Source organism: Thalassophryne amazonica, chromosome 2 (genome assembly GCF_902500255.1).
Source record: "Thalassophryne amazonica chromosome 2, fThaAma1.1, whole genome shotgun sequence".
Taxonomy (NCBI): Eukaryota; Metazoa; Chordata; class Actinopteri; order Batrachoidiformes; family Batrachoididae; genus Thalassophryne; species Thalassophryne amazonica.
The window spans coordinates 123480671-123504019 of NC_047104.1; the positions used below are offsets into that span (position 1 = coordinate 123480671).

The window sequence follows — 23349 nt, forward strand, 5'->3', positions numbered from 1 at the left end:
TTCATCAGTGAAATCACCTGCTGGAGTCAGTGGCTGCAATGAAAACCTGCACCCTCTTGGCCCTTTCTGGAATAACTTGGCAACCACTGTGTTACAGCCTAATTCCAAAATGGAGTAAATTCATTTTTCCCCTCAACTTCTACTCACAACACCCCATAATGACAATGTGATTTTTTTTTTTTTTTTTTGCAAATTTATTCAAAATAATTTAAAAAAAATCTAAGAAATCAGATGTACATAAGAATTCACACCCTTTGCTCAATACAGCCTCAAGTCTTAAATATGCTGCCACAAGCTTGGAGCACCTATCTTTGAGCAGTTTTGCCTATTCTTCTGCAACACCTCTCAAGCGCCATCAGACTGGATGGGGAGCATCAGTGCAAAGCCATTTTCAGATCTCTGCAGAGATGTTCAGTTAGATTTGGATCTGGGCTCTCTGGCTGGGCCACTCAAGGACATTCACATAGTTGTCCTGAAGTCACTCCTTTGATATCTTGGATGTGGGCTTAGGGCCACTGTCCTGCTAAAAGATGAATTGTCACCCCAGTCTGAGGTCAAGAGTGCTCTGGAGCAGGTTTTCATCCAGGATGTTTCTGTACATTGCTGCATTAATCTTTCCCTCATCCTGACTAGTCTCCCCATTCATGCTGCTGAAAAACCCCACAGCATGATGCTGCCACCACCATGCTTCACTGTAGGAATGGTGCCTAGTTTCCTCCAAACATGATGCCTGGCTTTCACGCCAAAGAGTTCAGTCTTTGTCTCAATAGATCAGAGAGTTTCATTTCTCATGGTCTGAGTGTCCTTCTGATGCCTTATGGCAAATTCCATTGTGGGCTGCCATGTGCCTTTTACTGAGGAGTGGCTTACATCTGGCCACTCTACCATACAGGCCTGATTGGTGGATTACTACAGAGATGGTTGTCTTCCTGGAAGGTTCTCCTCTCTCCACAGAGGAATGCTGGAGCTCAGACAGTGTAACCACTTCCCTTACTAAGGTCCTTCTCCCACGATCACTCAGTTTAGACGGGTAGCCAGCTGTAGGAAGAGTCCTGGTGGATCTGAACTTAATGGACTTTGTGTATTATGTCCATTCCATAATGGAGATAATTCGGTGCCAACTAAGTTGAAGTAAAGTGGGCAAAGGCCACAAAGTCAGTAAAAATTCCTATATTTTCAAAATTTTCAAAAATTCATAACTGTCAAAAAAGGTCAAAACTCTTTCATATGTGAAAGCGTTATGTAGGATGGTATCCTTTATTAACTGAAAAAAAAATTGATCCGGATCTGATCCAGATTACATATTTTGTGGCCATTTAAATTTAACATTGAAACCCCCATTTAATGTATATTTTACATTATATGTTAATTAAATGTGCCCCACTCAATCAAGTGGGGTGCCAGTCTGCACCATCACTGACCATGTTTGATATAGATCTGATCTGGATTGTGAATTTTGTGGGCATTTGAATTTAATGTTGAAAAGCCCTTCTGATGTACATTTTGCATTATATCTCAATGAAAAGTGCCTTAATCACTCTCATTTGTGACACTGAGGTGCAAACTGGCACTCTCATTGAATAGACTACGTTTGATCTGCATCTGATCCATATTGCAGATTTAGAGGATATTTAATTGTTTTTAACATTGAAAAGCCCCTTTTATATTTTATTTTAGCTTATGAAAAGTCACTTTTAACAGGAGTTTGACCATGAAAATTTTTTCCAAGGTAAAAGTTTTGTGGAATTCTAAACTAGTGTTGGCGGAGGTTTGCGCTGTACGAGCGCGGTGCACTATTTTTCCTTTGCAACAAAGTAAAAATGAACCTGATCATATTGGCAGTGAATTATTTTATTCAAAAGAATAAAAGAAGAAAATTCACTACATTCATACCTCAGGGAAGTTTCAGCTTTTCCAGCAATAAGAAGCCTGTGGCGCTAAGAGATGGACCGTACACTGTTGGGAACAAACAAACAGAGCGAGATGTAACCCTGCACGCCAAATCGCACAGCAGTGTTATCTGCCAGAGGATACAATCAAGGAAAAACATCAAAGTTCAGCCTCTGGAGCCGTTCTGCTCATCCGCATGTTTCCAATATCCACTCGTGTTCCCACACAACTGCATTCATTGAATCATTTGCTAATTGCACATGAGCGCTGCATTGTGCGACTCATAATGAAGGAGCAATCAAGCCTCTCCATCACTGGCCTCATAGCAAAATGTCACTTTAAGTTTTTAGCAAGCTCTGCTGATTAGAACATCTGCACGCTAACCACGTGTTGCTTTGTCAGGGAGGATCAATGGGCTTGTTGCCTGCTGCCTGTCTGTACCATCACTCCCTCCTTTTTTCTTTTTTTTTAATCAACTTCCCATTCACACCACAACCTTCCTGCTCCCATTAGCAGGGTAGTCATGCTTGATGTCAGTTGGGATATTTCCCCATGTCTGGGCTGGAGTCCAAAGCCAATGCTGCCCACACCTTTTAGCCCTAAACAAAGCCTGACGCGTGTTTGGTTCTCATTTTTATTTGAAATAAACACATACCCACTTGATGATAGTCTCATGTTGCGTGCATAATCCCTTCTAATAATGTTGTTGTGGGAGGTGAAGCGTGCCGCGCAGGCCACGGCGCTGATAGCATAACAACAACAAAACCCCCGCCTTCACTGCACCTCCATCCATCCAAAATAGAGTCCAAATCATGTTGGCACGTGGGACTGCGGGCTAGCCCGACATGGACATACATATTAATGATTTCCATTGCAGGGAGGTAAAATCTTAAATCAAACGGCTTTCAAAATACTTTACAAGATTTTGCAAATGAGATGAGAGGCTGAGTTTTCTCCAGCACGTTGCAGCATTTGCCTCCAAACTTCATTTTAATTTTAATTCCTCCATTAGGCAAATTCAAGAGTCGCTCTTTCTACACTAACGCAGTTTGTTGAAAACATCTGTGAAAAACGTAAATATCGTGTGTGTGTGTGTGTGTGTGTCAGCACACGTCCAGTATGACTCAGAACACACACAGAGGAGCACATGAACACAGATGATTTTCCCTTATTAATCTCTTCCTTGGCCTGGACTCAGCGAAACGTTTATGACTTGTCTGGTTGTGTGTGGTCTCGGGGGAGATAACGTGCATGTGCAGAGCATAGCAGCGAGTACAAAGCAGATGAGTTGGATTTTGTATGCAGCGAGTGCACAGTAGGAGGAGTCTGTCTGGTCTGTGAAGCCTGTAGTGGTTACTGAGTGTTGTTGGAAAAGTTTTACTTTTTTTTTTCCTTTTTGTTTAACACGATCATCAAGTGAGTGTACAGACATCAACCCCACAACAGATGAAGCACCAGGAGAGCAGCTTCAGTGATGGTATTCATGTGGATGTTCTAACAGTCCGTAGTAGCCAGCGTCGTCTTTTACACCGTGGGGTGCTTGGGGGGGCAGCACATCCAAGAAGGACACATCCAGGCTGGACAAACTGATTAGGCGGGCTGGCTCTGTGGTTTGCATGAAGCTGGACTCTCTGGTGATGGTGGCAGAGAACACTGGGCAAACTGCTGGACATTATGAATGATGCCAGTCACCCTCTGCACACCGTCATCAGCAACTGGAGGAGCCTCTTCAACCACAGACTACTCCTTCCCAAGTCCAGGACCAACAGAGTCAAAAACTCCTTTGTCCCTCAGGCCATCAGACTGTACAACTCCCTCAGAGGGAGGAGGAGCAACAGGAAGACAGAAGACAAGGAGAGGAACAGTAGTAGCCAGTAAACCAGTATTGATCAGTATGTCTGGTATTTATATTTGTGTATTTATATTTGCAAACTTTCACTTTTGATGTGTGCTGTTATACTATCCTGCTGGAACCTTTCCGTGAGGGAGTCTTCCCAAGGGATTAATAAAGTTTTATCTAATCTAATCTAGTATTTGGCCATCTGATGCTGTAATTGGTCAGTGTTAGCTTCGCCCATATTTTGTAACGCACCTATCTATTGCTTTATGGTAATCTGTTTTGCAGCAGATTTCAACTTAAACAGCACATTTTGATTTATTTTTGTTCCAGAAGAAACCATTACATTTGTTATGAATGTGTAAAAAAAAAAATTACTCAGGTGAGGTGTGGGAGGATGGAGGGGTGCCACACACCACTGCATGTAAAACATTACTGAACATCTTAAGTCATTATTGGTAACCACCCAGGCAGACATCCAGTCCGTCCCCACCATCCTAAAGTAGCCCTCTGTCCTGTCTGCCACAACCACACGAAACATGGTTCTCTTCTTGGTTTTGTTCAGTTGCTTGGGTCTTCACTACTGAGGTACCTGCATGCTGGATCATGCTTAGAGATGAATATCACACGGACAACTTGTCCTAACTTTCCTCTCACAACAATAATAGTCTTATGTCACTCTCCTTAAGTAACTGCTTATTTGACATCAAGTCATTCCAGTAGTAGCAAAGAGAGACCAAGTACCAAGGACATCCAGCCATCCCCTTAGGTCACTGATTAGTGTACACATCTCAAAACCGTACAGTAAAACTAGAAGCACCAAGCATCAGGACCCTTGCTGATACCTTGTCTTGGAAAGGTATCAGCAACACCCAGCACTCATGGTGTAACATTAATAGTTGATATGTAATATGTACGGGGGCCCCCACAGTTTAGCACACAAGAACTGTAGATTGTAATGTTTAATGTGTGAAATACAGAATTTATTGTTCCAGTGGACTGTTTATAAAGTAATAGCTGCATAAATCTTGATGCAGAGTTGAAGTAAAATCAAAGTACTTGTATGAGTGGAGGGGAAAGCAGCTGCACATTCACATGAATGGAGCATGTTAAAAGCATACAAGTAAAGGATTTAACTCAAGTTTGTAGCCTTGAGAAGGTGGTGTGATGATTGTCACATGGTTTGTCGACAATTTATATGGTTAAGTGACGGGATTTCTGCTTTGGCCAAATCTATCCTGTGAGTCAAACATTTGCTTTGCCTGCACTTGGAAAATGACAGTTACAGTATGTAGAGTATGCGGACTGTTGGCCATTTTGCTTATTAATGAAAACTCAGTAACCAAAATTTAGCTGATTCCTTTTGGTATGTGCATGCAAAAGGTAAATTTAACCAATAAGGCACAAACTGACAGATGATCTCCAAAAAGTTTAGTATCTACTGATATAAGCACCAGATTGATCATCGTTGTGTCCCACACAGTATTGGAGCAATATCTCCATCTGGTGGACATTTACTATTAATGCAGGTACAATAGAATGTGTATTGGTTTGGTTTCATCGGTAAATGGCTTTTCAATTATGTTCCAGAGTCATATCTTTAAAACTAAACTGGATGATGCAGACTGCATTCAGTGTTTCAAACCCAAGCTGCACTTTCACAGTGGAACTCTGATCTGATCTTTTTACAACTGTCTAATTGATAAAACCATATGATCTTTTTATAGATGTTTAATTGATAAAACCAATTAGCATGATGGAACACTGTTTAATTGCGTGACACTACACTACATACATAAACACACACTATAAGATTTTTACATAACAACCATGAACGCACCACGAACAGACACCCACCTATTTCACCTCACTTTGCAGCCAGCTCACATAGACACTGATTCCAGCCAGGTTAAGGACTGAACATATGGGGGTGGCTTAGGCTGAAGGAAGAAAAGGTAGTGAAGGAGAAAAATCTGGGTTCTTTGTCCCAAGTGTTTGCAATGCTTGAGCATTGTCCAGATTTCTGGTCTCTACTGGTGGTTGGCTCTCACTGCGGTATTGTATCACTTCCTGTTCCGGAGCACAGCGGTGTTTTTCTGTATCTGTTAGCTGTTTAATCTGCGCAGTTAGATTGATCTAGTTATCTAGATTACGATTTGTTTCCCAGTGTAATCTTTACGTGCCTTAACTAAAGCACTCATTCTGCTGATCACCTCTAAATTATTTACACATTATTCACTTTGCGTGTTTTTAGGAATCCGCTAGCTTAGCGTAGCTACTAGCTCTTAGCCGATTTAGCATGGCGGCTTCTCCTGTCTCTCCCGCACTTTTCTGCTCTGGGTGTGAAATGTTTAGTTATTCCTCGGCCTCCTTTAGCAGTAATGGTACTTGTAATAAGTGTAGCTTATTCGTAGCTTTGGAGGCCAGGCTGGGCGAATTGGAGACTCGGCTCCGCACCGTGGAAAATTCTACAGCTAGCCAGGCCCCTGTAGTCGGTGCGGACCAAGGTAGCTTAGCCGCCGTTAGTTCCCCCCTGGCAGATCCCGAGCAGCCGGGAAAGCAGGCTGACTGGGTGACTGTGAGGAGGAAGCGTAGCCCTAAACAGAAGCCCCGTGTACACCGCCAACCCGTTCACATTTCTAACCGTTTTTCCCCCACTCGACGACACACCCGCCGAGGATCAAACTCTGGTTATTGGCGACTCTGTTTTGAGAAATGTGAAGTTAGCGACACCAGCAACCATAGTCAATTGTCTTCCGGGGGCCAGAGCAGGCGACATTGAAGGAAATTTGAAACTGCTGGTTAAGGCTAAGCGTAAATTTGGTAAGATTGTAATTCACGTCGGCAGTAATGACACCCGGTTACGCCAATCGGAGGTCACTAAAATTAACATTAAATCGGTGTGTAACTTTGCAAAAACAATGTCGGACTCTGTAGTTTTCTCTGGGCCCCTCCCCAATCAGACCGGGAGTGACATGTTTAGCCGCATGTTCTCCTTGAATTGCTGGCTGTCTGAGTGGTGTCCAAAAAATGAGGTGGGCTTCATTGATAATTGGCAAAGCTTCTGGGGAAAACCTGGTCTTGTTAGGAGAGACGGCATCCATCCCACTTTGGATGGAGCAGCTCTCATTTCTAGAAATCTGGCTAATTTTCTTAAATCCTCCAAACCGTGACTATCCAGGGTTGGGGACCAGGAAGCAGAGTTGTAGTCTTACACACCTCTCTGCAGCTTCTCTCCCCCTGCCATCCCCTCATTACCCCATCCCCGTAGAGACGGTGCCTGCTCCCAGACTACCAATAACCAGCAAAAATCTATTTAAGCATAAAAATTCAAAAAGAAAAAATAATATAGCACCTTCTACTGCACCACAGACTAAAACAGTTAAATGTGGTCTATTAACATTAGGTCTCTCTCTTCTAAGTCCCTGTTGGTAAATGATATAATAATTGATCAACATATTGATTTATTCTGCCTAACAGAAACCTGGTTACAGCAGGATGAATATGTTAGTTTAAATGAGTCAACACCCCCGAGTCACACTAACTGTCAGAATGCTCGTAGCACGGGCCGGGGCGGTGGATTAGCAGCAATCTTCCATTCCAGCTTATTAATTAATCAAAAACCCAGACAGAGCTTTAATTCATTTGAAAGCTTGTCTCTTAGTCTTGTCCATCCAAATTGGAAGTCCCAAAAACCAGTTTTATTTGTTATTATCTATCGTCCACCTGGTCGTTACTGTGAGTTTCTCTGTGAATTTTCAGACCTTTTGTCTGACTTAGTGCTTAGCTCAGATAAGATAATTATAGTGGGCGATTTTAACATCCACACAGATGCTGAGAATGACAGCCTCAACACTGCATTTAATCTATTATTAGACTCTATTGGCTTTGCTCAAAAGTAAATGAGTCCACCCACCACTTTAATCATATCTTAGATCTTGTTCTGACTTATGGTATGGAAATAGAAGACTTAACAGTATTCCCTGAAAACTCCCTTCTGTCTGATCATTTTTTAATAACATTTACATTTACTCTGATGGACTACCCAGCAGTAGGGAATAAGTTTCATTACACTAGAAGTCTTTCAGAAAGCGCTGTAACTAGGTTTAAGGATATGATTCCTTCTTTATGTTCTCTAATGCCATATAACAACACAGTGCAGAGTAGCTACCTAAACTCTGTAAGGGAGATAGAGTATCTCGTCAATAGTTTTACATCCTCATTGAAGACAACTTTGGATGCTGTAGCTCCTCTGAAAAAGAGAGCTTTAAATCAGAAGTGTCTGACTCCATGGTATAACTCTCAAACTCGTAGCTTAAAGCAGATAACCCCGTAAGTTGGAGAGGAAATGGCGTCTCACTAATTTAGAAGATCTTCACTTAGCCTGGAAAAAGAGTCTGTTGCTCTATAAAAAAGCCCTCCGTAAAGCTAGGACATCTTTCTACTCATCACTAATTGAAGAAAATAAGAACAACCCCAGGTTTCTTTTCAGCACTGTAGCCAGGCTGACAAAGAGTCAGAGCTCTATTGAGCTGAGTATTCCATTATCTTTAACTAGTAATGAGTTCATGACTTTCTTTGCTAACAAAATTTTAACTATTAGAGAAAAAATTACTCATAACCATCCCAAAGACGTATCGTTATCTTTGGCTGCTTTCAGTGATGCCGGTATTTGGTTAGACTCTTTCTCTCCGATTGTTCTGTCTGAGTTATTTTCATTAGTTACTTCATCCAAACCATCAACATGTTTATTAGACCCCATTCCTACCAGGCTGCTCAAGGAAGCCCTACCATTATTTAATGCTTCGATCTTAAATATGATCAATCTATCTTTGTTAGTTGGCTATGTACCACAGGCTTTTAAGGTGGCAGTAATTAAACCATTACTTAAAAAGCCATCACTTGACCCAGCTATCTTAGCTAATTATAGGCCAATCTCCAACCTTCCTTTTCTCTCAAAAATTCTTGAAAGGGTAGTTGTAAAACAGCTAACTGATCATCTGCAGAGGAATGGTCTATTTGAAGAGTTTCAGTCAGGTTTTAGAATTCATCATAGTACAGAAACAGCATTAGTGAAGGTTACAAATGATCTTCTTATGGCCTCGGACAGTGGACTCATCTCTGTGCTTGTTCTGTTAGACCTCAGTGCTGCTTTTGATACTGTTGACCATAAAATTTTATTACAGAGATTAGAGCATGCCATAGGTATTAAAGGCACTGCGCTGCGGTGGTTTGAATCATATTTGTCTAATAGATTACAATTTGTTCATGTAAATGGGGAATCTTCTTCACAGACTAAAGTTAATTATGGAGTTCCACAAGGTTCTGTGCTAGGACCAATTTTATTCACTTTATATATGCTTCCCTTAGGCAGTATTATTAGACGGTATTGCTTAAATTTTCATTGTTACGCAGATGATACCCAGCTTTATCTATCCATGAAGCCAGAGGACACACACCAATTAGCTAAACTGCAGGATTGTCTTACAGACATAAAGACATGGATGACCTCTAATTTCCTGCTTTTAAACTCAGATAAAACTGAAGTTATTGTTCTTGGCCCCACAAATCTTAGAAACATGGTGTCTAACCAGATCCTTACTCTGGATGGCATTACCCTGACCTCTAGTAATACTGTGAGAAATCTTGGAGTCATTTTTGATCAGGATATGTCATTCAAAGCGCATATTAACAAATATGTAGGACTGCTTTTTTGCATTACGCAATATCTCTAAATCAGAAAGGTCTTGTCTCGGAGTGATGCTGAAAAACTAATTCATGCATTTATTTCCTCTAGGCTGGACTATTGTAATTCATTATTATCAGGTTGTCCTAAAAGTTCCCTAAAAAGCCTTCAGTAATTCAAAATGCTGCAGCTAGAGTGCTGACGGGGACTAGAAGGAGAGAGCATATCTCACCCATATTGGCCTCTCTTCATTGGCTTCCTGTTAATTCTAGAATAGAATTTAAAATTCTTCTTCTTACTTATAAGGTTTTGAATAATCAGGTCCCATCTTATCTTAGGGACCTCGTCAGTACCATATCACCCCAATAGAGCGCTTCGCTCTCAGACTGCAGGCTTACTTGTAGTTCCTAGGGTTTGTAAGAGTAGAATGGGAGGCAGAGCCTTCAGCTTTCAGGCTCCTCTCCTGTGGAACCAGCTCCCAATTCAGATCAGGGAGACAGACACCCTCTCTACTTTTAAGATTAGGCCTTAAACTTTCCTTTTTGCTAAAGCTTATAGTTAGGGCTGGATCAGGTGGCCCTGAACCATCCCTTAGTTATGCTGCTATAGACGTAGACTGCTGGGGGGTTCCCATGATGCACTGTTTCTTTCTCTTTTTGCTCTGTATGCACCACTCTGCATTTAATCATTAGTGATCGATCTCTGCTCCCCTCCACAGCATGTCTTTTTCCTGGTTCTCTCCCTCAGCCCCAACCAGTCCCAGCAGAAGACTGCCCCTCCCTGAGCCTGGTTCTGCTGGAGGTTTCTTCCTGTTAAAAGGGAGTTTTTCCTTCCCACTGTAGCCAAGTGCTTGCTCACAGGGGGTCGTTTTGACCGTTGGGGTTTTACATCATTATTGTATGGCCTTGCCTTACAATATAAAGCGCCTTGGGGCAACTGTTTGTTGTGATTTGGCGCTATATAAAAAAAAAATTGATTGATTGATTGATGTGACCTGGTGAAAAGATCCCAGCACTGAGATGATTCCTGTATCAGTGTAACAACTCTTTACAATCTAAACTTTTAAGTCCATTTCCTGTCCAATTCTTTGAATATCACTCACCGTTGTAAAAGAACCTAACAGAAATGCTGTTTCCGTCCAGTCATGAGATTTTAGTGCATTTGAGGCCTTTTTACCAATTCTGGACAGTGGATTCTTCAATACTGAATATCATAGCCACATCTGAAGGTAAGCAGAAGCCTTTTTCTAAAGTTCTGCTGAGCTAAGGGTCGTACATTGTTCAGTGTTGAACGGATCTGCGGTTGTGAATCTGGTATGATAAATTGATGAACGGATGTTGAATTAATATTGTTGATCAGAGAAGGAGTCATCAAAATCCAGCCGGCATGCTGCGGGTTTCTAGTCCTTGGTTGGTGTCGGCGAACACGCTCCAGAAATGAAGGTTAAAGACCTCGCAAAAGCTGGATTTCCTCTTCACAAAAAGGAAAAAACAAAACACCACTTCAAATGTTTTAATGGAAATAAAAGATAAAATCTATTTATATAATTTTAATTCTGTTTCTGTGGATTTTAATCACAGTGACTCACTTAATTTAGGAAGGAAAGATAACCTTCCACAAAACTCCATTGATAAAACTGTCATTTTAAGAGACTTTACATTGATGGCAAATGCTGTATAGACAATAAAGCATAATTTTTACTTTGTACAGTTCGCTTCAAACGGCATATTAGTTTTGCAACACTGTCAAAGTGAGATAATTTAAAGGTTTGTGGGTGACTGAGTTTAATAGCAGAGTGGCAGAAACAGAAAGGAGACAACAATAAACACCCAACATTTGTTATGTGTCGGACGCAGCTCGGAGAACCGACCAGCGTTTGAAGGACCCAGTATGAAATAAGCAGAGCACGGTTCAAAGGCTAACTGAATTTAATACATAACAGTGATAATATAATAACAAAGGTGCGGCCTGGCGTGGTGCGCTCCCAGCAGCGCTAACAGTCCGGAGCCAGAAGCTGTTTCGGACCCAAGGACCCCGCCGACACCCCCCAGGTGGCCGCAACAACCGAGTCTGTGAAAGAAGGAACCATTATGTGAGTCCACACTCTACACACAGAACACTTAAAGGTGTACAAACAGCAAACACTTCCTGGCTTGATTACTGATCAGCTTCCCAACCTGCAGGCATGGAACAATCAGTTCACAAAACTCCACTGCAGTGAAAGCTGATACATGACTAACAAACAGCTCAATACAATAAGGTGTGAGGGACACCACATTTACTGACTGTATAACTGTTAGTCACAAAATCTAACGTACCTCAGGAAGTGTGCTGACGAGCGTGAAACCTCACCCCCTCCTCTTTCACAGACTGTGCATCAAACCTGGACGTTCTCAGCATCCGCTGCTGATGAGATGGCTCCCAAGACGACGATCTCACCCGTCTGGTCACAAGGTCGAGTCTCTGGCAAATACACACTGTGCACTCCAGTCTTAAATGCCAACATGTTCCAATCCATCCAGATGCACCACAGCTGTGAGTCCTGACGAGTCGCAGGTGATCAGGGTGAGGTCCTGACAGCCTCAGCAACACAGCCACTCAGTCCCAAACGCACGCCACCTGGGAGGAAAACCAAAAGACAGAAACAAACCGGCAGCCAGGCCCCCCCAGCCATATAACGACATTCTTCATGTATCAGAGGCTTACGCAGATTTTGGAGGTGGGAGGTGGACGGGGGTGCTGTTCCACAGTGGACGTGTGTTCCCCCATTTGTCTGTTCTACTTAAAAACCTCCAAACCGATGTTCATAAAGCATAGTAGAGCAAAGCGGACTACGATAACACAGCGGATACAGGAATTAATTAAAAGTGGTTCTCACATTGTGAAATGAGGTATTTTGCCAACATTGTTCTGAGTTTCTCAAGAAAGAACAAAAGGCAGGAATCTCAATAAAGAGGATTCTGCATGGTACAACTGCTTTTGATGAATCTTTCTAAATAAAGATATACTGAGATGTATATGATGGATTTGGTGCAGATTCACATGTGGAAGGAGAGTGATGGCATTGATGGAGGTATACCTTCTCTGAGTGCCCTCTATAGCTCTATAAAGCTCTCTTCCCTAGTATTCAATACTGGGAAGGTTAGAGATCACCTACTAAAGTAATAGTGTTTTTCACACCAGCTTTGGCACCTTTTATACAAAAAGTTCTATTGAACAGTCAATACCTTTTCTAACTTTACATTAATAGCATCTCTGGGGTATGAACTGAAATTATCATTTTGAATTCAAACTGCAGGTGGAAAAACTACATAATCCAATACTGTAAATGTATACATCTGTGCTGAGTATTCGAGCACAGTGATGAATGTATGTCTTCATCTATTCAACTCAACATCATTTTTTCAAGTGAGAATAAAAGCAATGTTCTCCTTGGTGGAGTGAGGGCATGTGTTGGACATCGAGTTTATACATGGCTGAATAACATACTGAACTTGTGACAATCTACAATTTAAGGACCCACAGACTCTGGGCCATAGTGTTGCAATACCAGCAACTGTGAGTCCCTATGTCATGATGTTCCTTCTCCATTAAGGAACACTGGAGGTCATAAACAAATACGAGCATCCAGCATCTGAATAACTTTGTGAAACCAACTCCGTCTGATGCTAAATATCCACTGACTTAAAGATTCCAGTATCACTTTTTTTCTTTGTATCTACTTATCAGTTTTGGTAAGAGCAACCATTGCACTTAGTGAAAACCACTAAGTTAAAGATTTACACTCAACAAAAATATAAACGCAACACTTTTGGTTTTGCTCCCATTTTGTATAAGATGAAATCAAAGATCTAAAACTTTTTCCACATACACAATATCACCATTTCCCTCAAATATTGTTCACAAACCAGTCTAAATCTGTGATAGTGAGCACTTCTCCTTTGCTGAGATAATCCATCCCACCTCACAGGTGTGCCATGTCAAGATGCTGATTAGACACCATGATTAGTGCACAGGTGTGCCTTAGACTGCCCACAATAAAAGGCCACTCTGAAAGGTGCAGTTTTGTTTTATTGGGGGGGGGGGGGGGGGATACCAGTCAGTATCTGGTGTGACCACCATTGGCCTCATGCAGTGCAACACATCTCCTTCACATAGAGTTGATCAGGTTGTCAGTTGTGGCCTGTGGAATGTTGGTCCACTCCTCTTCATGGCTGTGCGAAGTTGCTGGATATTGCAGGAACTGGTACACGCTGTCGTATACGCCGGTCCAGAGCATCCCAAACATGCTCAATGGGTGACATGTCCGGTGAGTATGCCGCCATGCAAGAACTGGGACATTTTCAGCTTCCAAGAATTGTGTACAGATCCTTGCAACATGGGGCCTGCATCATCCTGCTGCAACATGAGGTGATGTTCTTGGATGTATGGCACAACAATGGGCCGTCAGGATCTCGTCACGGTATCTCTGTGCATTCAAAATGCCATCAATAAAATGCACCTGTGTTCTTCATCCATAACAGATGCCTGCCCATACCATAACCCCACCGCCACCATGGGCCACTCGATCCACAACACTGACATCAGAAAACCGCTCACCCACACGACACCACACACGCTGTCTGCCATCTGCCCTGAACAGTGTGAACCTGGATTCATCCGTGAAGAGAACACCTCTACAGCGTGCCAAATGCCAGCGAATGTGAGCATTTGCCCACTCAAGTCAGTTATGACGACGAACTGGAGTCAGGTCGAGACCCCGATGAGGACGACGAGCATGCAGATGAGCTTCCCTGAGACGGTTTCTGACAGTTTGTGCAGAAATTCTTTGGTTATGCAAACCGATTGTTTCAGCAGCTGTCCAAGTGGCTGGTCTCAGACGATCTTGGAGGTGAACATGCTGGATGTGGAGGTCCTGGGCTGGTGTGGTTACACGTGGTCTGCGGTTGTGAGGCTGGTTGGATGTACTGCCAAATTCTCTGAAAAGCCTTTGGAGACGGCTTATGGTAGAAAATGAACATTCAATACACGAGCAACAGCTCTGGTTGACATTCCTGCTGTCAGCATGCCAACTGCACGCTCCCTCAAATCTTGCGACATCTGTGGCATTGTGCTGTGTGATAAAACTGCACCTTTCAGAGTGGCCTTTATTGTGGGCAGTCTAAGGCACACCTGTGCACTAATCATGGTGTCTAATCAGCATCTTGATATGGCACACCTGTGAGGTGGGATGGATTATCTCAGCAAAGGAGAAGTGCTCACTATCACAGATTTAGACTGGTTTGTGAACAATATTTGAGGGAAATGGTGATATTGTGTATGTGGAAAAAGTTTTAGATGTTTGAGTTCATCTCATACAAAATGGGAGCAAAACCAAAAGTGTTGCGTTTATATTTTTGTTGAGTGTAGTTAGATGCAGTTGACAGGGCTACTTCTGATAGGACTTATTCATGGGGATTATAAAAGTATATGTGGCTATGTTTAGACTGTCAGTCCGACCCCTTTTTTGCAATATTCATATTGTATCTATCTTGAATTGAAATCTGTATCTATCTTGAAATCTGAACAGTAAATTGACTGCAAGTGTGAGTGAGACTGTGAATGTGTTTGTCTACATGCATCAGCCCTGCGATAGACAGACGGCCTGTTGAGAATGAATCCTGCCTTTTCCCCAATAAATGCTTGGCATAGGTTTCAACCACATTTGGAGGTGGTTTGAAATGTGATTCCATTTGGATTTCTACATATGCATTTCAGTGTGGATGCTTTGGATGCCATAATTGGATTTCCAGTGTCTTTTCAGTCACTTGCAGGGTGACAACCAAAAATAATGTCAACTCCAGAGCGATGGAAATAATAGAATTCATGCCACTGTGGTTGTGATGTCTGGACACACAGATCCAGTATGATCACTTGCAAGTAACGGTGTGTGGTCTGTCTCAAAAGATCAGATTTGAGAAAAAAAAAAAAACTGTTTATAGCCTTGGTCATCATGAAAACTATGTGTCATAACATGACACTAGGCTGCATCTGAAACAGGGTAGGAGTTGTATGGGAGATTAAGAGAGCGCGGGACAGATGCTTTGAGAAGCTGCACTGTTTCTTTTTCTTTGTTCCTTCTTTTTTTAATAACAGTTTTAAAAAGTGCTTACTTTTTTAAGGAGTGCTCTAAATTGACTTTCTGTCATCCAAAGCAAAAATTGAACGAGGCCTGTTCGAGTAAATAAGGGTTGTCATTGGTTCATCAAAAGAAGTATGCAGATGAAATATCCAATAGACCTGTGCAATGTTTTTGAAACTCATTGGATAACAGAATTAAATTACAGAAAGTGATTTTCAAAATCTTTTTTTCCTTGTGATCTGTTGCAACAATTGTAAATGTTCCTGTAACATCCAGACAAAAAGCCAGGATAAATTTAGTCAGTAAAAGATGTCATTACACGAATTACGAGGTCTGTTAGAAAAGTATCGGACCTTTTTATTTTTTTCAAAAACGTGATGGATTTGAATCACGTGTGCTTGCATGAGCAAACCTTGAACCTTCGTGCGCATGCGTGAACTTTTTCACGCCTGTCGATTGCATAATTTTCTGGTAAGCAGCCTTTGTGTGGAACGTGTGTCATGCGCTCTGCGTTTTTTCATTCCAAGGAAAAAGACGGAACGACTGGAGCAGCGCCGCATCAAATTTTGCCAGAAACTGGGCGACAGCCAGGTGGAAACCATTCGGATGATTCAGATGGCTTTCGGTGACTTTTCAGTCATGTGACTATCCGAGAAATTGTGGAAGAGGTGAGCATGTCACGACATGTCCTGTGAGACTACAACACGGAGGTGGCTTTCTGCTCCGCCGTCAGAAGCTTCAGGAAAGAATTTCGCCGACACTCTTTTCATGGCAAAATCTTCTTTCACAGTGGAATGTACCGAAAAAGTGCTGATGTCCACCTCTTCCGCAATTTTTGGATAGTCACACGACGGTCCCTCATCACCACAGCGTTCACTTTGAAATGATCTGGTCATTTCAGCATGTCGATGGCTGACTGGAGCGCGGCTCGCTCTCCACCGTTGTGCAGACGTCTTTAAACTGGTTGTACCGCTCATTAATCTGTGTGATGCCCACAGGTTCGTCACCGAAAGCTGTCTGAATCATCCGAATGGTTTCCACCTGGCTGTCGCCCAGTTTCTGGCAAAATTTGATGCGGCGCTGCTCCAGTCGTTCCGTCTTTTTCCTTGGAATGAAAAAATGCCGAGTGCATGACACACACCTCACACAAAGGCTGCTTAAAAGGAAATGACGCAATCGACAGGCGTGAAAAAGTTCACGCATGCGCACGAAGGTTCAAGGTTTGCTCATGCAAGCACACGTGATTCAAATCCATCAGGTTTTTGAAAAAAATAAAAAGGTCCGATACTTTTCTAACAGACCTTGTATTGCATTGATCAATCAATAACATCAAAAACATCTGCCAAATGCATAAGTATAAATAACTTTGTTGACCAATGGCCTTAATGATGAACATTCGTGGATGTTGCTGATATTTGGTAAAAACAGAATGATGAACTAGATTTCTGTCCTGCACAGCAACTATTCATGAATACTGTTCAGATAAATTACTTCTTGGTTTGTGCGTGGAGTGAGAGGAGATGGTTGGTAAGTCCAAGCACTGCCATTAGTGGCACATGTATCAACACTATGTAGCACTGTGAGCTGGCCCACACAAACCCCTGTGAACTTGATTAGGTTGTTTTATGGGTGGGTGGATGGACGAAGCAGATGGCGAGCTACTAATGAACCTTGGCAATTGGATTGGACATAAATCGCCTCTTTAAGACCCCTTCACAGTTTTATCTTCTCAAGAAAAAAAAAAAAAAACATTTCCAGGATATAACAGGGTTGTGAACTCTGGCACTTTGCTCCAGTAATGTACTTTAAAATGTGAGCATCAACGAGGTACTCTGGCATATGAATTATACTCAAATCTACCATATGTGCACATTGGAATCCCCCGTCCCGAGCATCGACCCACCCCCTTTTTAATGAAAGTTGGTTAAACGCCAACCCTAAATTAAATATACTTTTTTTTAATAAAAGCTGGTTAAATGCTCACTCGAAATTAAATTCATTTTGTGGCCCCCAAAAATATCATAAAAAATAAATATTGAGCTTTGACAGTTTTTCTCGCCACTTCAGCGTCTTACCCGTGGCAATGTTATCAGTGTGTGCTGGAAGCAAAATCGTATTTATAAATACCACACTACTTGAATTGTGTACAGTTGGATCTCCCTCATAGCCAGTGTTGTCACAGTTACTTTATTAGTTACTTTATATAGTTACTTCCTTAGCAGCTTTATGCAGTTACTTTATTAGCAGCTGCCAACAACTTGTAATAAGTTATAAGTAACGTAATAATTCATGTAACTAAGAAAGTAACTACAACCCCAATTCGAATGAAGTTGGGATGTTGTTTAAAAATGTAAATAAAAACAGAATACAATTGTTGTGAAAGTGTAGTGACACGGACCCACAACAGGGGCGCAAATGAACGGTCAATAGATGAGCCAAAAAGTAACAATTTAATGTTGTGAAGGTGCACAACGAATATACAAACAATCTCAGTATCTGATAACAGTCAATCCACAATGGTGACGTGTGGGCAGCTCGAGGATAGAAGACGCCTGTCCCGAGAAGAGCCGGAACCACACGATTTCCGCCGCCACCGAACCTGGTGAATACTGGAGCCGCCAAGTCCCGAATTCCCAGGTGATCACCATCCCCGACTGTCGGATCTGGTACTGCTGGCGAAGAGCAAAGACAGTCAAGTGTGGGTGTGTGTACACCCCGTAACACAACGGTGGAAATGCCACCTCCACCTCTAACACACACTCGTGCAGCGTCTTGTAACCACTTATCTGACGTAGGATGAAACAGTCGCGACCCACGCCGGTCCTCTGGTTGACAGCTGCAACACAATAGCACTTGGAATCAATCATATAGGCAGAGAATGTTACCTCCATAGAAGTACGATATCTCGGCAACGAGGTGGAGATGACGTCTGGTCTTTATGGAGTGAGATGATGTAGAGTAGATTGAGTGACAGCTGTCACCCCCTGCTGTGTCCGTGGCGGCAGCGCCCTCTTGTGCCTGAAGCCCGCACTTCAGGCAGGGCGCCCTCTGGTGGTGGGCCAGCAGTACCTCCTCTTCTGGCGGCCCACACAACAACGATTTGCTAATCCTCTTCAACCTATATTCAACTGAATACACCACAAAGACGAGATATTTAATATTCAAACTGATAGACTTTTTTGTTTTTGTGCAAATATTTGCTCATTTTGAAATGGATGCCTGCAACACCTTTCAAAAGAGTTGGGACGGGGCAACAAAAGTCTGGGAAAGTTGATGAATACTCAAAGAACACCTAATGGGAAACAGGTGAGTGTCATGGTTGGGTATGGTTGGGTTTGTGAACAAATGTGTGTAAAAATAGTCCAACAGTTTAAGAACAATGTTTCTCAATGTTCAATTGTAAGGAATTTAGGGATTCCATCATCTACAGTTCATAATATAATCAGAAGATTCAGAGAATCTGAAGAACTTTCTACATGTAAGCGGCAAGACCGAAAATGAACATTAAATGCTCGTGACCTTTGATCCCTCAGGCGGCACTGCAATAAAAACCGACATCATTGTGTAAACAATCTTACCATGTGGGCTCAGGAACACTTCAGAAAACCATTGTCCGTTAACACAGTTTGTCGCTACATCTACAAGTGCAAGTTAAAACTCTACCATGCAAAGCAAAAGCCATACATCAACAACATTCAGATATGCCGCCCCCTTCTCTGGGCCCGAGCTCATTTGAAATGGACAGACGCAAAGTGGAAAAGTGTGCTGTGGTCTGATGAGTCCACATTTCAAATTGTTTTTGGAAATTATGGATGTCGTGTCCTCCGGATGAAAGAGGAAACAGACCATCCAGATTGTTACCAGCACAAAGTTCAAAAGCCAGCATCTGTGATGGTATGGGGGTGTGTGAGTGCCCATCGCATGGGCAACTTATACATCGGTGATGGCACCATCAATGCTGAAAGGTACTTCCAGTTTTTGGAGCAACACATGGTGCCATCCAGACTAGACTGGCCTGCCTGCAGTCCAGACCTGTTGCCCATTGAAAATGTGTGGCGCATTATGAAGCGCAAAATACGACAACGGAGACCCCGGACAAGTTGAACAACTGAAGTCGTACTTCAAGCAGGAATGGGAAAGAACTCCACCTACAAAGCTTCAGCAGTTAGTATCCTCAGTTCCCAAACGCTTATTGAGTGTTGTTAGAAGGAAGGTGATGTAACACAGTGGTAAACATACCACTGTCCAACTTTTTTGAAACGTGTTACAGGCATCCATTTCAAATTAGCAAATATTTGCACGAAGTTTATCAGTTTGAACATTAAATATCTTGTCTTTGTGGTGTATTCAATTGAATATAGGTTGAAGAGGATTGCAAATGATTGTATTCTGTTTTATTTACATTTTACACAACGTCCCAACTTCAATGAAATTGGGTTGTAGTAATCTACTTAGTTACTCTTAAGATTGAATAATCACCAAAGTAACTAACAATCACTTTTCTGAGTACTCATTCTTAAAAATAACCAGGTAGATACTAGTTACTTATTAGTTACATTCAGCAGCTGCCAACAAGTTGTCTGCAGCTGCTGAATGAAGTAACTCTATAAAGTATTATTAGTTACTGTATAACATAACTAATAAAGTAACTTTTAAAAGTAATTGTGGCAAAAGTGCTCATAGTCCACCCTCTACACCTCCACATTTAACCACAAATGGTCAATGTACAACACCTCATGAATTTTCTAACACAAACATGAAGTTTATGAACAGAGAGGAAAAGCGGGGAGGGGGTTCAATAAAATTCTTATCACAAGAGCCAGCATGAAACTTGCCAAATAATAGACTTACTGGACAATTATTTGTTGTTAGAGTTTCTTATAATTAGAGAGTCTCATAATCCTATGTGCTGCAGTGGTATCACTACACTGCTGTCTTTATTAAGATTAAAATCTCTCCTCATAAAACTTAACCAGTGAAAATGCAAGAAGGAAAATGTTTGCATTTGCCTGACAGTTGTAGCAGGCAGGACCTTAATTGTCCAAATGATGGTGATAATCCAGTAATGTCCACTAATATATTTACATTTAGCAACTGGAATGTGCTGATGAATTATTAAACCTGTGGTTTAGATCTACATCAGCCTATATAAAGTGCCCTCTAAAAGTGTTGGAACACTTAGTATTTCACACATTTAATTTGGTTATGCCATTTCAAACACAAAAAAGACATAAAATAAAAATTCTTAAAATTATCTTCCTTAAACTCAAACTGAAAGCAAATCTCTACCACTTGATATAAATTAATTAAAAATCTAAATGCCAAGCTGATGGGTTGCATAAGTAATCAGCCCCTTTGATATAATACCTGTAAATAATCAGTTTAATTGCCAGTTTTCTTCAGACAGGTCAGGGGATGGATACATGAACATTTCCAAGTCACTGATTATGTCTTGGTCTTTATTTTTTTATCAGTTATGAAGAAATACAAACAGTATAGCACTCTAAGGTAAATCTGCATGGAGTAGACAGTTGTCAAAAACTGAGTGACTGTGCAAGAAGGAGAGTGAGGAAAGCCACCAAGACACCCAGGCAGCCCAGAAGAGGTTATAGGCTTCTCTGGCTGTGATTGGAGAAATTGTGCATCGTGTATGTTTCCCATATTGCATCCCCCGACACAGCTTCATGATGAAGTGGGATACAGGAGGATTTTCTTAGGGCCCCTTCACACAGTGTGAAGTTTTGTCGAAGTGCACATGAAGCCGGAATCGTGTGCAAAACATGTAAAATAGTCCCTGCCTCGAACGCTTTGTACACCTGTTGCTACAACTATTTGCGCAACCAGCGGCTGAAAGACAAAGTGTGCAAACTGTGCAAACAGATACAATCCTCTTGCAGCAGGTGTCGGCCAGATTCCAGCTGACACAGACAAACATCTAACACCGCTCGTTTGGTACTTAGAAAATGTCAAATCAAATCAAATCAATTTTATTTATATAGCGCCAAATCCCAACAAACAGTTGCCCCAAGGCGCTTTATATTGTAAGGCAAAGCCATACAATAATTACAGAAAAACCCCAAAGGTCAAAACGACCCCCTGTGAGCAAGCACTTGGTGACAGTGGGAAGGAAAACTCCCTTTTAACAGGAAGAAACCTCCAGCAGAACCAGGCTCAGGGAGGGGCAGTCTTCTGCTGGAACTGGTTGGGCTGAGGGAGAGAACCAGGAAAAAGACATGCTGTGGAGGGGAGCAGAGATCAATCACTAATGATTAAATGCAGTGGTGCATACAGAGCAAAAAGAGAAAGAAACACTGAGTGCATCATGGGAACCCCCCAGCAGTCTAAGTCTATAGCAGCATAACTAAGGGATGGTTCAGGGTCACCTGATCCAGCCCTAACTATAAGCTTTAGCAAAAAGGAAAGTTTTAAGCCTAATCTTAAAAATAGAGAAGGTGTCTGTTTCCCTGATCCGAATTGGGAGCTGGTTCCACAGGACAGAAGCCTGAAAGCTGAAGGCTCTGCCTCCCATTCTACTCTTACAAACCCTAGGAACTACAAGTAAGCCTGCAGTCTGAGAGCGAAGCGCTCTATTGGGGTGATATGGTACTATGAGGTCCCTAAGATAAGATGGGAACCTGATTATTCAAACCTTATAAGTAAGAAGAAGAATTTTAAATTCTATTCTAGATTTAACAGGAAGCCAATGAAGAGAGGCCAATATGGGTGAGATATGCTCTCTCCTTCTAGCCTTTGCCATGAAGCTCAAAATGGAGCTTAGGTGCATCCTGTTTTCACTGATCATTCTTGAGATGTTTCCACATATTAATTGGAGTCCAGCTGGGGTAAATTCAGTTGACTGCACATCATTTGGAAAGGCACACACCTGTCTATATATAAGGGTCCACCAGTTAACAGTGCATGTCAGAGCACAAACCAAGCATGCAGTCAAAGGAATCGTCTGTAGACCTCCAAGACAGGATTGTCTCAAGGCACAAATCTGGGGAATGGCACAGAAACAGTTCTGCTGCTTTGAAGGTCTGAATGAGCACGGCGGCTTCCATCATCCATAAATGGAAGAAGCTCAGATCCACCAGGACTCTTTCTAGAGCTGGCCGCCCATCTACACTGAGTGACTGGGGGAGAAGGGCCTTAGTCAGGGAGGTGACCAAGAACCCGATGGTCACGCTGTCAGAGTTCCAGCATTCTTCTGTGGACAGAGGAGAACCTTCCAGAAGGACAAGCATCTCTGCAGCAGTTTACCCAGCTGTGCCTTCCCTGGTCCTGAAGGGCCCCTGCCCTGCATGTATTCTAACTCTCCCTGTTCCACTTCCAGGCATTTAACTCTATCAGGTCAGGGCAGGGGCTCTCGAGGAACAGGGGTGGGCGACCCCTGTGCTTGGAGAATACAAAATCTCTATTTAAAGTATAGCATGGGTCACCAACCCTGTTCCTGGAGAGCCCCTGGCCTGCAAGTTTTCCACGTCTACCAACTCCAGTCACACCTGATTTTTTTAAAAGTGGTGTCTTCCAACTCTTGATTGGCTGAGCACAACTGATAAAGTTAATTGCCTGGGAGTGGAACAGGGAGAGTTAGAAAACATGCAAGGCAGGGGCCCTACAGGACCTGGGTTGGGCACAGATGAGTTAACCAATCATATGACTTAACCTCTATATGGTAGAGTGGCCAGATGGAAGCCGCTCCTTAGTAAAAGGCACATGGCAGTTGGCTGCCTGTCTAAACTGAGTGATCGGAGGAGAAGGACCTTAGTCAGGGAAGTGACCAAGAACCCAATGGTCACGCTGTCCGAGCTCCAG

The 23349-nt window shown here is 42.3% G+C and overlaps 1 long non-coding RNA gene across 1 annotated transcript; it reads left to right on the forward strand.

Annotated features, from left to right (window-relative positions):
• The first annotated feature begins 262 nt into the window (after positions 1 to 262).
• On the forward strand, positions 263 to 23047 carry LOC117530041. Its single transcript, XR_004566174.1, has 3 exons — positions 263 to 273; positions 587 to 589; positions 22964 to 23047. It is a non-coding gene; the product is annotated as an uncharacterized LOC117530041 (long non-coding RNA).
• Positions 23048 to 23349: the final 302 nt, after the last annotated feature.